Below are 17,418 nucleotides of genomic sequence, written 5' to 3'. Positions count from 1 at the left end.
TTTGTAAAATTGTATGAACATTATTTGCTTCCTCACTTTGAAATATTTGAAGAAAAATAATGATCTCACAAGCTGTTTTTCCTATAGCAACAGTCCAGCTGCTATTACATGAAGTAAACTCACTAAAATCCCAGCATTACACCCCCATACGTGCAGCGCTCATGGTCTGTTAGACAACATGGAATGGGACCAAGGCAAAAAAACTTTTGTTCTAGTGCAGTTTAAACTCCTTGTGGTCTTTCTGGTGAAAGAGGATAGACTTGGATCCAAAGCTGTCATTATGCCTGACAGCCTCCAGTTGCACGCAGTGACACTGCTTCGAAGCCCACCAGCTGGGCAAATGTGCCCTGTCAATTGGCAGCCCTGGCAATGGTGAATGAGAACCAGGCAGGGTTCAAGGGTCTGTTTTTTCCATCTCTTTGGTTTTTGGACATGGCAACACTGAAATCAGAGAGGTGACTGCATATCTGAGGTCACGTTAATTAGGTGTCAGTTGCAGAGAAAACATGATGACATGGGCTTCTATAAGAGTTGGCTGCCCAGGTTTGTATCCTGCATCCAGACAATATACTGTTTTGTATTTTCCCTTCTGTTGGTATTAAGACTAGCTAGACTAAAACCAGCTTGGGATACGCCTGATTTTGTGTGGTTCCTCCTCGGACTCTCTTATGAGCTGTGATTTCTTTGGCGATGTTGTGAACCTGCCGCAACCCCTGCCTGAGAGCCTGGGTGTGGGGTGCTCGGAGCTTGGGTGGGGAACAGCTCTGAGCGGCTTCCAGCTAGATGCACAGGAGAGCAGATGGTTTGCAAAGAGCTGATCCACATTTTTGTCCTGTCCTGCAACCTCCAAAGGCAGAGCGCAAGAATAAAACATAGCGAACCGCGTAGTGAGAGAGAGCAACTCAAAAATTATTCCTGTAGTGAAGAAACCACATAATATATTCAAGATGTCAGAGGTTAGCCATGGTGCATGTGAATCATTCTGCAAATACCTCACCTTTAACTTTACCGTCGTAATTAGATTACAAAGTTTTTATTACGGTTTTAAATTCTGCCTTTATAGGTTGCTGCCCAGCTGTGCACTTAAATCTGGTTTTATCACACTTTCTGAGCTCATCACATTTAATTCTGCTCCTACAATGCTGGATTAACTTTAAGGGTCACTGAAGTCAGAAGTCAATCACCCTTGCCCTACTAATGGATTCACACCATCCCTACATGGCCCTGAAGAGTGATGTGTACAGTAAACCATATTTATTAGAGCGGTGGAGGGGAAGCCACGTTTGGGTTTTTCGCTTATTTATTCTAGAGCTCTGCTTGGCCTTCAGGATGCTTGCACAGGTTACTGCATCCAAGAGTTGTTGTGTGCCTCTATGTTATAGCACGCTACAATGAAACCTTCTCAGCGACACTGGTGTGAGAGCTAAAAAGGACAATGTGTGTGCCTATGATAAGCTGATGGCTAATTAATGAGGTACACAGATTCGTATCATTTGAGCAGCTCGTCAGTTGTCTCTCTTCAAATATCCAGAAATGACACGCCGTGATCACACTCGTTCCTGCAACAAAGCCCAGACCCAGTATTTTATGGATCCTGTCTCTGACATTTGAGGCAGTCACAGAGGAAAAAGGAATCTTTCCTTTTTCCTAAGGGTGACTTCTTCATTGTTTCTGATGACCAAAAAAGCATGGCAAGGCACAGATTTAAAATCTTCCTTTAAACACCATTCATCCCCAGCTTTTACCTTGATCTTGACCAGTAAAGATCAAATGGGTTGGTATTAGATACAATCCAAACAGGATGATTCATTGTCCTGAAAAATTCATCATGTAAATGGACAAGTAAAGGGAAAATTATATTCTTTCCATTAAAAAATGGAGAACTGAGGTGTAGAGAGTCCAAGTGATTTATATGAAGTCACAGAAGAGGTCTGAGAAGGAGCTGGGAAATAAAACTAGCTCCAATGGAAAGGTCATTTCTGTCTTTCTTCCAGTGGAATACTTTGAACAGAACTAGAACAAACCGAAGCCAGAGATGGACAGCAGGGACTTTAATGAAAAATGGAGGGCAAAATTCATCACTGAGTAACGGTCATGACAATTTTAATTGTCAGCATTGTAACCTTTGCCATTCGATGACTAGACACAACATTTTTGGAATCAAGATTAATAATCTTCAGCAATGTACAACCTTCTCCCAAGGAATGTGTGGTGATTAGGGCAAAGAATTTCACATGGTCACAAAATATCTATCTCAGAGTCCTGGGCTTATAAAATACTCTATTTCCTCCATTAATTGTGTCCACGTGGAGCTGTAACTAAGTAGCTGAAACAAATAAAACCAAAGTAATATTGTTTCCTTTTAAAATATTTCACTTAATTTGGGGAAGAGGTTTGGGCTCATTAAAAATAGACCATCTCCCACGAGGGCTTTTTCCTTTTCTTCTCCAAGTCTCTCAAACAATCCTTAGTAATGCATATAGCAGCACAGTCCTCTCAGCACAACCCTGGCTGGAATCACCCTCCTGTTTGACTCAGCACCTCCTGCCAGGCTTTGCAATGAGGGCACGCAGCCCTTACTTGGCTAAGCAAAGGAAGGTCTTGGTGTCCTCTGATGCATCACTGCTCTTAGATGACCAGCCAGTGTCTGTGACTAAAATTTCCTTCTTCCATCTTCAGCTCATTAGGAAACTCCACCCCTTCCTCACACGCAAAGACTTGGCTATAATGATGTATGCTTTTTATCACGGAAATAACAATATGCTCCCTGCATCTGAAGGTGTAAGCAATGCCTAGACTTATGTTACCTCCTTACGTAGTTGAAGGGCTTGTGGAAGCACTTAGCTTCTTCTAGTGGATCTCAGTCTGCTCCCTGACCTTCCAAAATCTTATGAATCAGTTACAGACTACATCAGCAACCTCTGTGTCATCAACAGAAAATGACAATTTTATTCCCCTGGGTTAATGTGAATCATGAAGTAGGGGACAAAGCACGTAAGACCTAGATGAAGAGGGATCTGCAGCTAGGGCACTAGGCTGCAAAAAGAACCTTCAGAAGAGATCAAATGAATCTAGAGAGTTCTTGTTTAACATCAGTTTTTCACCCTCATCCGAATATCTTTTCCTCTGAAGTCCATTTCTCTGAAACAAAGACCTACCCCAACCAGGACTCTCTGACCAAAAAGCGGAGAAGATCCGGTGACTCCACGTAGTTCCTTATGAATTTCCCTATTGCTGGTGTACTCTAAATTGGAAAGTGCTCACACTGCAGTGGGATAGGGGCAATGTTGAATCACAAGGATAGATAATGGATGGATCTGACCTTGCAGGAGGAGGAGGAGTGTGCAAGTGTTCATAAAAGTATAATATTTATGAGATATATATATATATATATATATATAAAATATATATATATGAGAAATATATATGAAGTACTGCCACAAAAGGCATATAGCTTTTAAACTAAGATTTTTTAAAATGAGAGTTCATGGGTTTTTTTAAAGAGAATTCTATTATAATATGCACACCCCTATTTTTCCTAATCATTTCAGCCAGTTCAGTGTCTGGATATTACTATTATTTGTAAGTGTTCTTTTAATATGTGGACAAAATATATAATGACTTTTCTGACTACTTTTCAGGAGGTTCAGGCTACTGACCTGGATCTACCCAAACGTCACCTAACCTTGTGAGATAACTGACAGAAACACAAAGCCATGACTGTGGCACATCCTTTTTATCATGGGCTGTACATGTCATGCATGTACTGAGGTCTGCTTCAGGCCTGTTTCATGAGGACATCTGAAAAATAAGATAAATATTTTAGTACTGCATGCTAACTGCCCAGTATGTATCAGTAAATAACTCCTTGGTCAGCTACAGTGTTAAGGGTAGTTAAGGACATAGATGTTGATGGTACCTCCAGCAATTTACATTTCTGTTCAGTGACTGGAGCAGTTACTGCAAGTCAGCTACTCCTCTGCAGAGAAATGGGTCCAGGCAAGAAATAAGACATTCCTATAAAACTGGATCTGTGATCCCTCTCTGGGTTTCTCCCTCTCTCTTGTGGGTTCAGTTGCACTGTAGAGGAATTCATGCCAATGTTACCATACAACAACCAAAACTATTCTGCAGGGTCCTTCAACCAAACGCTGTAAAAGAGTTCAGAGGCTCCCCCAGGGCTGGGTCACTCCAGTTCTCCTCACTGGTTTTGTTCTCCTTCTATGGGAGGAAGCTACATCTGGAAAATTACTGATGTCCTGCTGTTTGCTATGGACACCACTGGCAACTGGCATATGGTCTTGTAAACTGTGATTAGGTCTACAAAGTAAACTCTCATTATGACCTCTCTTAAGGTCTTTAAAAACACATTTCCCTAACTGCTATGATTGTATTTGGATTCTTCCGTTTTAGTAATAACAACATCATCCACATTTTCCTCTCTTCCTCCTCCTTTTTCTGATCATGATCTTGTTGGGCACTATAGAAAAATCATTCCACAGTTCTCTTTTCTCCCCACACTCTCCAACTCTGGGCATTAACGCCCTCCTCCCATCAGAAACAGAATACGGATATAAACACTTCCCAGCTCCAGTTCTGGATGAGCTGAAATTGAAGTGTGGAGCTCTTCTGGAGCATATTAAAAGGTAGTTATGCTCAGTCTTTCATTGATGATGATGATTACTATTATTATTATTATTATTATTATTATTATTATTATTATTATTACTTATGTTAAAGCCACACTTAGAGATGATAGCCAAGATCAAGGCCTGATGATTTTTCAAGGCGCTGTACATAGCGTGAAGATGGTCCTTGCCCTGAACAGCCTGAAATATATCTGGGCCGAGGTAGACATGAAACAGAGAAAGCATGACCTTGAAGGAGACACTTTGTCAGTATTAGAAGCAGAACCTAGCTCAACTGATCCTGTATCACTGCAACATCTCTTCTGTCTCTTCACATAATTTGAACTTTCCCTTCTGTAGCCTCTTGAATATAGCTGCACCAAACTCTTCTTCTTAATGGTAGATGCAAAGTCAAGAACTACTGCCTTTACTCAGCCCTAGGAAACATAGCCCACAGTCATAGTAATTGACTGTGGAATGGCAGCAAGGTTTTGCACAAAATCCTGCTCCCCTACTCCCAAAATCCATGTGAGTACCTGAGTGGAATGAAGATTTCTGTGCTGAAACAGAAAACTGAGGTACTATATGTTCAGGCTGCCTATGGCAAGGCTTTAGGAAATGCTATGGAAAGTGGTTTCTCTGAGCCCTAGCCCTCACTGCAGTACACTACAGTACTGCACAGACACGTTACTCCACCTTTTACCCAAGGCTCCTCCTCAGGTGACAGCGGGGATCTTGGAGACGTGGCTTGGGCTCTGTTAGACCAAAGAGGGTCACAGTACAAAGACTTTCCACTTCCTCAGTGCTTTGAGGCAGTGCTGCATGTGAGTAAGGGGGCGCCTTGGGCTGGTGTCCACCATGCTCCACCATGGGGCTGAGGCCCTCTGAGGATTTAGGCACCTGAACTCTGGATTGCAGTGGTGGTTTTTTTACTTATCAGCACCAAAAATTTGTCACCTTGGGGACCTGTGGGCTGAGCAGCAAGGTGCCTGCTGAGGTCCAGGCAACTTCAGGATTAATCTGAAAGCAGGATTTCTAGATTACTTTTGTGGGCTAAAGTGCTTAAATTCTATCCAAATCTCAATGCAACTGAATTTAGCTGGTCTGGACCTCACCCTAAATTCCTTTTCTGAATATAATTTGGCTACTGGATTTAGTACTCTCAACAGCAAATTCTTGTTATGTTTTCCATTATATTGTACTGTTCATACTCCAAAGGCTTTGCAATCATTAACCAAGACAAGTCCATAAGTATTATAATGTCCATTTTACAGACAGAGAAACTCAGGCAGAGTTCTTAGAGTCCCAGAGAAAATCTGATGTGTAAATAGGCTAACCTCTTCTTTTGTGCAGAGGCTGTTGGGGTATGCCTGGTTTACTACCACAATATTATAATCATAAAATTTTCAACATTTACTATTATCATATGATTCTTTACAGATCTGATATAAGCAATATACATACTTTTATAAGAAGATCTGACATTTGATAACAGAATGGCCCACCCAGATGCATCACAGGAACTAAAGAGGTACAAATATCCAGTAACACTGCTCACTCAACAATAGGGACTGCACAAGCAAGTCATACACGCCAGCACATGCATTTTCTGAATTATATTTATCTAGGCATCATAAATGGAGACAAAGACACAAGAACACTTGGTTTTAAGGCCTGAATCACTTAGCTTTGGTAAGATTTTTTTCTAGATAAAAATTGAATTGACATCTCACACTTCATGGGTATAATGATATCATGACTGTTCCTTGATTGGTTTAATTACCTGAACATAGCATTACAGGTATGTAATGCAGACCTACAATAATACAGAGTTATATAATATATTATATATGCTATATATAATAAAATGCAACAAGTAATGTAATACACATTTTTGTGAGAATTATTGCTAGGATTATCAGCAGTGAACATTCAGTGGCATGAATAGAAATTTCCTTTTAGTAATGACTGCAGGATTTGGCCTTTGTAGTAAAAGCTTCTAAGAACCATATACATATGAGGAAAATGTGAAGGTTGTGAAATATGAAATTATTTGTAGGCTAGGAAGGGATTTGGCTCCATTAAGGTTGGAGTCTAAGTTCCTCCAAGATGTTTAGGCACCTAATTCCCACTTCAAATTTCCATATTTGCTTCAGAAATATAATTTTTCCCTTTGCTTTTTCCAAGGCTGGCTCAACACCCACAGGATTTTGCTCAGTCTATTTGTCGTCTGCATTTTGGAAATGATTATTAACATTCAGCAAGTGTTTTCTTAATATAATTGTTTAGCTCTCTCCTGGTGACACAATTAGCATTTGAGAGAAACACCACAGTGTGCAACTATGGTCTTTAATTATTTTTTCATTGTGAATAAAGATGCTACATTCTGGAACATTTATTACACCTGACAAGAACACTGTATCTAAAGGGTAATTATACAAGCTAATTCCTTATAAAAATACCTTGACAGAAAGTGTTTTACCTGCCCTCATGTTCCTTATCGCAATTGCTAATTAATATATTATGCTTAAAATGATCCTATCAATTAAAGCCTCTTCTGTCATAACCACTGCGCTCTCTCTGCCTCGCTAGTGCTACAATTAACCTGCTGCTGACTCATCCACAGAGAGAGATATTCATTAGCTAGATTCAGCTTTCCTGATTTCATTTCTCCATTTGGTTTTATATCCTCCCTTCAGCTAAGTATGTGCCTTACCTTAAGTGTACTACCAAGTCAGTTTGCCTCTCTGTTCAGCAATTCATGTGAGTATATGATACTTTACACTGCTGCTGATTCAGGGCTTAAAGCTATATTCAAGTAAGTGGTAAAGTTCCCATTGATATAATTGGTTAAGAGGGCTGACTCTTCACCAATCATATAATTGGTTAAGAGGGCATATATGTAAAGCTAGGCAGGTATTTAAGGGCTTTGTAAACCAAGTGCCATCTGATTCACCTTTGCCAGTTACACACGTTAAAAATAACCTGTGCATTTCATGCTTTCATACAAAATTATTCCAAGGACACTGCACTCAAAGATGGTAGACGTTCTGAATTTTTTGTATATTTGTAAAACTAAAATGATATTTATACTGCTTGCACACATAATGCTTGACCTTTCAAAGCAAAACAGAATGCACCTGCTCTGTAGATCTGGTCTCGAGGTTATGCTGGGTGCTGAGAAGGACAGCAGTGAAAGCCCTGCCATGATTATCAGAAGAATCAGGTTCAGAGAGTGACATGCTCCAGACTCCCTGTGGCAAGACACCTTGGGCCGTCATGTCTTGCTGTGTCTAGGTGCGTAAGGATACACACAGAAATCTAATGGGATTGTCAAAAAGATATTTCTCACCCCTCAGGAAGCCTCATACTCTGCCAAAGAGCTCCTGCATGGCTGAGCTCAAATTGCAAAACCTCCATGCGCTTCTCTTTCTCATCTGTCACAAGAGACATAATTACGGAGGTGCTAAGAGGACAAATGTAATAGTCTGGGAGGTGCCCCAAGAAAAGGAGCATTAAAGGTAGATAGGGTTTTACTAGCTACTCTTGTCTCAAGGCATGCCTGAGCTCTGTAGTTACACAGACAGGACTCCTGGATGACCAAGAAGTTGGCTGTGATGGCTCAGCAGCTGGCCACCTCTAGCTGAAGGGGGCTGGGTGCAGGCCCTCAGGGTATGGGATAGTCCTCTCCAAGTTTGGTTCAGATCAGCAGCTGAATGAGGCAGTGGACTCTGAAGATCTCTTGGACCTTTTCAGTGATACAGAAATCAGTGGGAAACCTCTGGAGGATGATCTTTCTCATAGGATTTCTGGTGCCCCTCTGTGCCATGGGAGAAACTGGCAACTACAATTATCAGTGAATCACATGGAGGAAAAAAACCAAGCTCTTCTTTTTCCAGCTCTCCAGGAAAGATTAGCTTCATATATGGAAGAGCATTCCTGCTGGAAGTTGCTATTCACTCATCCCAGCTTGCCAGCTTGTCCTTAGCTGTAAAGCTGTTCGCCACATGTTATACTCAGTGGCACTACAGCAATTATGTCAAACTAGTACAGCACAGTGGTGGAATCCATCCTGCAGGCCTAGCGAGCGGGGGCTACGCAGAAGGAAGCAAGATCTTAACAGAAAGGATATCATGTGCAGGGCAGGATGCATCACTGCCTCTGCTCCTTGGGACTAGCTCTGTGATGTGCTTTACAGATTAAATTCTAGGCAAACGTGATAAAGACTTCGGAGGGATGGCAAAATGAAGAAATCTATGCACACATGCCTTCTGGCAGATGAGGCATTGAAACTGCTCTTTCTGGAAGTGTACAACAACAAAAATAAACAACAAAAAAGGAAAGAAATAAAGCTTAAGAAGTGAATGTTATCTTCCAGTGCACAAAGTTAAACAGTGAATCAAACAGGCTAAAACAAGAGGAAGGGATGTGGGAAAATCCAGACTTTTTCCCTCATGAAATTACAGGATTTCTGTAAATAGAGAGAGGAAGAAGAAATACTTCCTCTCATAGAAATGCAATTGTGCAATGAAACAGGTGGCTGGCCGCAGGTGTCTGCGCATCTTCAGCACTAACCAGGATTAAGGCATTGCAGAAAACGCTCTGCCTAACCAGCTGCCAAAGCACTGCAGGATCCCCTAGCTGCAAGGAGCGCAGAGGTGTTCCCAGCACTTCTCCTCCCCAAGGTCTCACTTTCTCGCAACCCTGGCCTTCCTCCTGCGGTAAGAGAAGGGCTGGAAGGTGGGTAGGACCAACCATATTGCCTGTACGTCACAGGCAAATATCCTTTGTGGGAATATCTGTTCTTGTCAGTGACTCCCATGGGAGCTGAAGGTATGCAGCACCACACTGGATCACTGGATTGCTATTGCCACTAGTAATAATAATAATAATAAAGTCCAGGGGAAGAAATAATATTGCAACTTCCTTCCAACCTTGAGGTCTGTGTGTGTTGGGAGAGCAGGGATTCCACAGGGCACTCAATTCTGCTTTCTTTTGAAGCAGTGGTAAATAGAAATGGTTGGCAAAACTTCAAAAGGACCATACAAAAGAGCCATATACGTACGTGGTTATATAGGGTATATATAAGGAATCCATATATATTTCTTTGAAATATGCAGTTCCACCAAAAACGAATCATTTAGCAAAAGCAGATCCCTTTTTGACTACATTTTGCTTTGAAAGGAAAACATCCAGAGGAAAAAAAATAATGTCAAGAGCCCTGAAATTATTCCACTTCAAAATTTAGAGCATGAAACATTTGGCTTTTTTACTTTGGAGTTTTGATGTAGATCATTATTCAAGACTGTAAAAAGCAGGAATGGAGACAACAGATTTAGGCTCACTTTTTGGGAGGGAAGGAGGAAGAGAATTTTTTCTTCTGAGATGATTCCTAAACTCCTAAGTCAAATTTCAAAATCCTTCTTGAAATGGAATTCCAGCTTGTACTTCTTTCTGAGTACTGTTTATAACCTTATATAGCTACTGTCACGCAGTAGCTACACATCCCATCTCCTGACTTACCAACTTTCACAGAGCCTATGGCACACAGGAAGACTGTTTGCGGACACCGAGGCAAAGAACACGTAGGTGATTCTTATAAATTAACACAGGTGCCTAGTGTCACCTGGCACTAGGTGACAAGTAGTATCTGTTGAACCTGTGATCAGCAGCTCTGTCACAAAATCCCCTTTTCTGCTCTCTTTTGAGTCAGCCTGGCTAATGACAAGGAGTCTTTTGTTGTTGCCGTTAGAGGAGTTGGCTGGTGGTTTGAGTTCTCGCTCTCGCACTAAAAAGGTGGCAAGCAGAACGCAGAGCGCTGATCCCAACGGGAACACGTGTCCTAGGTTGGTCTGTCTGCAAAATAATTTTTCTGCATGTCATCTAGGCCAAAAACGGAGTCTGGGATCTGCTACATGGCTAACTTCCCTCTCCACGGCGGCCAGAGCAAGCGTGGTGACAGTTAAGGGGAAGGAAATTGAAATGTTTTGGGGAGTTATGGCATGGAGAGTGACATCTGCGGCAATGGGCTCATTAAGTGAAGGATTTGGTGTAATACGTATTGTAACAAGGTCATATTCTCGGAAAACTAGGACTTGCCAGAAAAACAAACTAAATCAGCCAGGCTTATGATTCGGTTTGATTGCTTCCAAACTAAGTTCTAATCTAAGTTCTTTTCAAAGTCATCAAAACTGGGTTTGCATGAATCTTAGGGCCAAATCCTCATCTGGTACAAGCTGGAGTGAATCCATTTAATTCATGGGAACCTTGCCAGTTTACATCAGATTGTGGTTATTTTTGAGGGTAGGTCATTTAAAAATATGTCAGTACTTATTTCCAGCTATACTTTTTGAATAAAGCAAATAAATCTGAAACTTACCAGGATACAGAGCATCCAATTTTTTTAAAGCCATGGGACAAAGTTCCCCCTATCTTGAGTCACTTGTGCCACAACACAGGAAAACCCGAGGATACAAATGTTCTTGAGGTCTCTGTGGAGTATTCCCCAGGCTATCTTTTGCCAAGAAGGCAAGCTCAGCAGGGTGCCGGGCTGGTGGGAGCTGAATGTGCTGGAAGGATGGAAACTGGAGCAGAGCAGAGGAGAGACCACTCACCTGTAGCTTCCAACATAGCCTGTGCCCCAGCCCAGTTGCCCCTCCTTCGGCATGCCTGCCCTCTCGCCAGCTTCTCCCAGGCTCTCCTCACTGACCAGGGAGGTGCAGCTCCCTTGAAATAAACGGCTTCCTTTCAGATTATACCAGATAACGATCTGGCCCTGCGATTTGTATAAGCCCAGGTCTAATGACAGCGTGAAAGAATTTAGATGAAAAATGTGTCTGAAAGCAACAAACCCTAAAACAAATCCCAGCCCCCCTCTCAGCTTTCAAAACCGGTCAGCCTCAGCTTCCAAACCCCAAAGACTCCATTTCCAGACTGAATTTGCGGCTTCAAAGGATGAAGACAGATTGTGATTTGCCTCACAGCCCTGGGACGGGCTGACTCTGAATAATCCCCTCATGCAAGAAGGCATATGGATTTATGGAATTACTTCTGGTTCTTCATCTGTAATGCTAATTCATCTTCTCATGGCCTAATTTCTAGAAATGATGAACAGCTTCACCCCTAACCGTGCAAACCTGTATTCATGGGAACAGCCCTGTCCATGGGAGCAATCACAAGGTAATTAACTGGATCCCCCCAGAAAGGAGAGACCTTTATAAGCTTAAGATAAAAAAAGAAGGTAATTACCTGAGATAGCCTATGTTCAGTAGGTCAGAAGAAGGAGCAGCAGCTCAGCGAAAGGGAAAGATAGAGAAAGATACCCAGTAGCAATGGTTTGCAGAGATAAAAAGGTTAAGACCCAGGGATGAGAATGACTGAGATGAGACTGCGGAGATAAATTGAGCCAATCTGAGAGTAGGAGATACTGCCAAGAGTTGAGAGATCCATGGATTTATTGGCTAAGTGGCTGAACCAAAAAAAAAAAAAAAGAACCCGTATTGATTTGACGTGCATTTTTTCACTGTGCTGAAAATCCTCTTGTGGATCTTGGCCTGAATCTCTCTGTGCCTTGTTTCCCCACCTTAAAATGGGGCCAGCAGGCCTTTTGCTCCCCTTTGAACTGCAGCCTCTAAAGACCCCAGTGCAATGGTTTCTAAACAAGACTGAGGCCTCTGGGTATTCTCTGAGTGAAAAGAGAATGAGAGCAGCATCAGCTGAAGTACTAAGTCGAAGAAATACCTGTTTTGCACTGTGTTTTGTTTTTTAATACTCTTTACACGTGAATAATTTTCTCCCTTTCCAAAAGATGTGCACATAATGTATGGCAAAGGCAAAAGAGTATTTGAAAGCTCTAATTACTGCTGTTTAACAATTAGTAGTTCTTTTTGAAGATGTTTTGAATAAGATTTATGGTATGTTTTCTAATTTCTAATTATGGAGGGGGAGGAAGCTTAGCTTGAGTATTTCTCCTCCAAAAATTTTAAAATAAGACAAGGTACATTTTTAGTATGGAGAGAAGGATACAAACACAGGAAAAAACATGTAGGAAGAAAAAGATAATTTTTTGTGTGTGTGTAAGCAAGGTTTAAATGGAATAATTAAATTTACCATAATCAATAAAATGTGTGAGTCAAGTTTATTGAAGTGGCTATTTCCCATTGCATAATTTCCCTGGGGAGCTTTCATTTTTAATTCAAAAATAAAAAAAAATAATAAAAAAAACAAACCCCTGAGCACTTACTGTAAATATGCCAGCATATGTGTGAGGTTAAGAAAAGCACGAGCCTACACCCAGGAATCAAAGAGGGGCTTACCACTGGTTTGACACTAATTGTAAAAGCTGAACATTTTCTAGAACCATAATCAAATATTAACTGCCATGGGGGACTCATTCAGCAGCTCACAGTAATTCTAATAAGCTGCAGAGCCTTTCACCTTTAGGTCACCAGTTCAAATCCACTCTGGGTTGGTTAGTAAACAAAAGGTAAATCCAGAGTCCAGTGAAGTGTCAGAGCATCTAGATTAGATGCCAGAGCATCTGTTGGACAGAAGTGGGAAAAGGGTTTCCCTTTCTTTTCTCCTCTGCATCCCAGGCCAACAAGCTGGTCTGCACTTCCCATGGGATTCAAGTGTCTACCTCCTTGTGAGAATCACTTCATCTCCCTTGGCCTCAGCTCTTCCCTTCAGGGAAGGGGATGAAAAACCCTCCTGTTTGCTAGCCTTCCACTTCAGCTGAAGCTCCCTAGAGGTCTCATGCTGTGTCTCATTGCATCTACCACCAAAGACCCTGATCTTGCCATGGGGTTTTCCAACACTTCCGTAAGACCACTCCCAAGAAAACATAAATAATCATATCATCTCTGTCCCACTTCCCTGTGTACAATTCCTTTTAATTAATTAGCTTGTTCACTTGAGCACCAAATAGAAAACACACTGATCAAACCTATAATTGAAAATAACAGGCCCCCACCCCACTGCCTTAGGCTGCATAACAAACTACTTTGCCAGTAATGGTAGCGTTTGAAAACTGAAACCGAGTCCTGATCTCAGCATTTCACCTGGCTTCAGGTGGAAGTTCTTACACTGCTCTCAGCTGCATGTGGCTTGTATGCAAAAATCACAAATTCAGCCAAGGCCCCCAGGACCAAGCACTGCCAAGTGCCCTAACTCAGTTCAAGTTTTGTGGCAAGCACCACGCACATCCCTGAGTTAATCAGCATCTGGATGGGTCCTGCCTGGACTGTGTCTTCCTGGAGGAGGGCACAAACATTTTTGATTCTTCACTTTTTCAAGCTCTACGACCATGGGAAGATGGTTACGGGAGCAAACCAGCATAAAGACAGGTTGCCACCACCACAGTCTCCTCTCTCCCTTGAAAGTGTGTCCCCCTTCTTGTGTGTATGGAGGCAGGGGAAGCTGATTAGGAAAGCGAGCCAGCTGAAGACAAAACTTGTTTCAGTTTATTTTGTTTGCTGAGTTAGTTTCAGGCTGAATCAATTCCCAGCCTTTGGTAAGGCCAACTCGGTGCAAGGCCACGTGATTGCTGCTGGTGGCACAGAGGAAGAGGTGGGAACAAACAGTCTGTCATGAGCGGGCAGGACCTCTTGGTTTGTTGGCAGCTGGCAAGTAGATCACCTTCAAGAGATCATGATGCTGTAGCCTTAGCCAACCAGCATTGCCTCTTGCTTGATGCTGTTTATCAGAAATAACAGCAGTCTCTTTCATGAAGGATGTATTGTCTATCACCTTGATCCTGCTATGATCACCTTAAAGCCAGATTTCTGCATGTCAGCACACTGAGCTGAGCAGGTGTCTCCCAGTGCTGTACAGATTTTTGTCTGTGCAGTTCATCTCAAAACCAGGTCCTCATGGTTGGACAGCTGGGCCAAAATTCCAAAAATCAATCTTTCCATTTTGCTCCCTTTTGCTCCATTTTATTGTAGAGGTAAAGACAGGCTGGCTGGACATGCACAACTCTAACCAAAATCCAGAAAGATCTTTGGTTATTTATCCTAAGCTCAACTTGCAGGCATGCGCAACCTACCAGTGCACATACTGTTCTATTTATTAATAAAATATTAATCACAGCTGTTCTCTGGGGAGCAGGATGCAGGCTGGATGAATTCTTCTGGTGATGAAAGTTTGCTGCTGCCTGCCATCTTTCCTGGGCACTTCATGATCTCCCTGCCTCTCCCGTACAGTCAAGCTCCACATGTGCAGCAAATCTGATACTTTAAAGGGAGCTTTAAATGACTCACTACATATGTGCAGATGAAATGTCCTATGTGTGGCCAGATGGTCTGGTTGCGTGACGGGGAAAGGCTATAGTAGAAGGGCCCTTTCCTATGGCTGGAGGGAGTCTGGAGAAGGCACTCTTTGATGCATTAGGAAATCCAGAGCTAGGAATGACTCAGAGGCTGTTTTATGGTATGTAGTTGTTATAGTATGCAATCCCATCTTTCCAGCTATGATGATAGGTAAACTTCTGTGCATGTGTGTGAGCAAATATAATAGTCTAAGACCTGAATTGTGTATCCTACTAATACAGCTGAAAAGTTGAGGAGTTCTAAGGAACAATTAATTCATTGTCCTCTACACATCTGGGTTAATGTTTCCTTCTTGGATTAGTCCGTACCAGCATGTTCCGTCAATTCTCACCACAAACTAGCAATGCCAATTTCCCTCCATGGCAGCTCCAGTGTCATCTGTTTACTTGGAAGCTCATGGATTTGATATATGGGTGCTAGCCACAAATTAATGGAATACTTTCCAGATGCAATGTCTTTAAATATTCAAACAATAAGCCAAAGGCACTGAGCTGTTTTGGCTATTTTTCTCCTAACTCTGGATGTCTCTCAGAGATGATTTAAACACAATTACTTGGGGCAATGACCAGAACATTGGAGATATTTCAAAGGTGAGCTGCAGCATAAGCTGCTGGATGGTAGTCGGTCAACAGCTGCATTTGTGATCTGAAGCCAAGGCCTAAAATGGCCAAGAAAGGAGAGCAGAGAAAAGGTCAGAAAAGAAGTATGGAGGCTAACGGTTAGCAGGTGGCATTACCCTGCTCAGATACTGCAAGTGCTGTCCCACCCTGCTTTGGGACTGTGTTTATTTTTTGACTGTTATCACCTTTGCTCAAAGACGACATTGGGCCAAATCCCGAACTTCTGCGAAGTGGGGTGGTAATTATGTGGTAATGATTTAAACCACCTTAAGGCCAGGTCCAAGAAGTGTTACTTCTTTTCTTGGCCAACTTACATCACTTTTTCGTCTGTCACTGCATTTTCTTTGGCATTTTCTTCTTTGCATTTTCTCATTTTCTTCCACAGAAATTTAACATGACCTGGACAGTTGAGCTACCAGGATATATATTTCCTATCCAGTAGTTAAAGGGAGGAACCTTATTACACACTTTTATCGACTTAAAAATACTAGCAAACATGAGCTGTGTGGCCTTACCTTAAATGAGGGCAAGAGAGAGCTCTAAGTAACCCAGTCTGAATTTGAAATCACTTCAAGTCTGAAATACTGCCTGTTTGAAGGTTTATCCTTTATTCCCTCCAATGTCATTATTAATTAGGAAATTAATAGTTATTAAAGTTATCATCATCTTCACTGAATGGAAAAGTTCAAGTTCATTATCTAATGGGAGGAAAATAAACATCATTTTACAAGGGTTTGAAAGCATCATCAGTAATAACAAACCTCCCCAAGCTCTAGTCCACAGGCAAAATGGACATCTGCTAGAAAAATATGATGATATCCCCACCCACCACCCTCAAATTTAGGGATTTGTGGAATATGGGCCTTGCCTAAAGTTGCTTGGCAGAAACCCTCATGTTAAGTTCTTATTTAATGAAATCATGTGGTTGTAAATCAAACACAGAAACAGGAATAAGTAAATCCACCACATCCTTTGAAAAAAATACATTTTGACTCTGTCAACTAAAGTTGCCTGGGCAATGAGTTATCTGTACTTGTCAACTAAAAAGTGATCATCCAACAGTTACTCACCTTTTCTTCTAGTTTTCTAATCCTCAGTCTCAAAGCTGAGCTGAGAGCCAGCACAAAATGGGCAGGTTACTCACACAAATAGCTCCTTAAAGTAGCTTTAAGCTGCCCCATCTTTACAAAGTCTGTGCAAAAGGCCCATAGAAAACCTGGGCCCTCTCACAAAGTGTTCACCTCTGAATGTTAGCTGAAAGGTGGCAAATGCATATCATAAACAGTAGGAGGGAAAGTGGGCAGAAGAGTGGGAAGAACAATGCAGAAATCATCATACAGAAAAATAGAGGTGGTCTTCAGCTGATGTCTACTGAGGTCCACGAGAGCCTTTACACAGATCAACTGTGTAATACACGGTTTTAACGACGCCCTCGGTGAACTCACACGGGTCAGAGGCACATGGAGGTACTGGGTAGACTTCCTCCTCTGAGGAGTTCATTACTATTTGGCTGCAACTACCACAGCAAAAAGGATCTCTCGTAGGAAGCACTAGTGAACCTTTTTCTGCTAAGACTTCCTACAGAAAACTGTAGAATCAAGGATATTCTCAGGAAGTGTTTGATCTCTTTTATATTTTGATTCAATTTTCTGTCCCACATTCTCTCCTTTTCCCTAGAAAAGGTGTATTTGACTTTTTGTCACGAAAAACTCAGAGGAAAAGAAGTGCAGTGAGCATTCAATTTTTTGAAGCAAACCCATACTTCCCGTGGAAAATCACAACAGAAATAAACATTTCTTGTCAACATTTGCCTTAGCAGTAATAAAACATGAATTTCACTCA

The sequence above is a fragment of the Struthio camelus genome, chromosome 3 (assembly GCF_040807025.1).
Source record: "Struthio camelus isolate bStrCam1 chromosome 3, bStrCam1.hap1, whole genome shotgun sequence".
Taxonomy (NCBI): domain Eukaryota; kingdom Metazoa; phylum Chordata; class Aves; order Struthioniformes; family Struthionidae; genus Struthio; species Struthio camelus.
The sequence above is the reverse complement of the archived record's forward strand: the minus strand, read 5'-3'. Positions refer to the sequence as shown.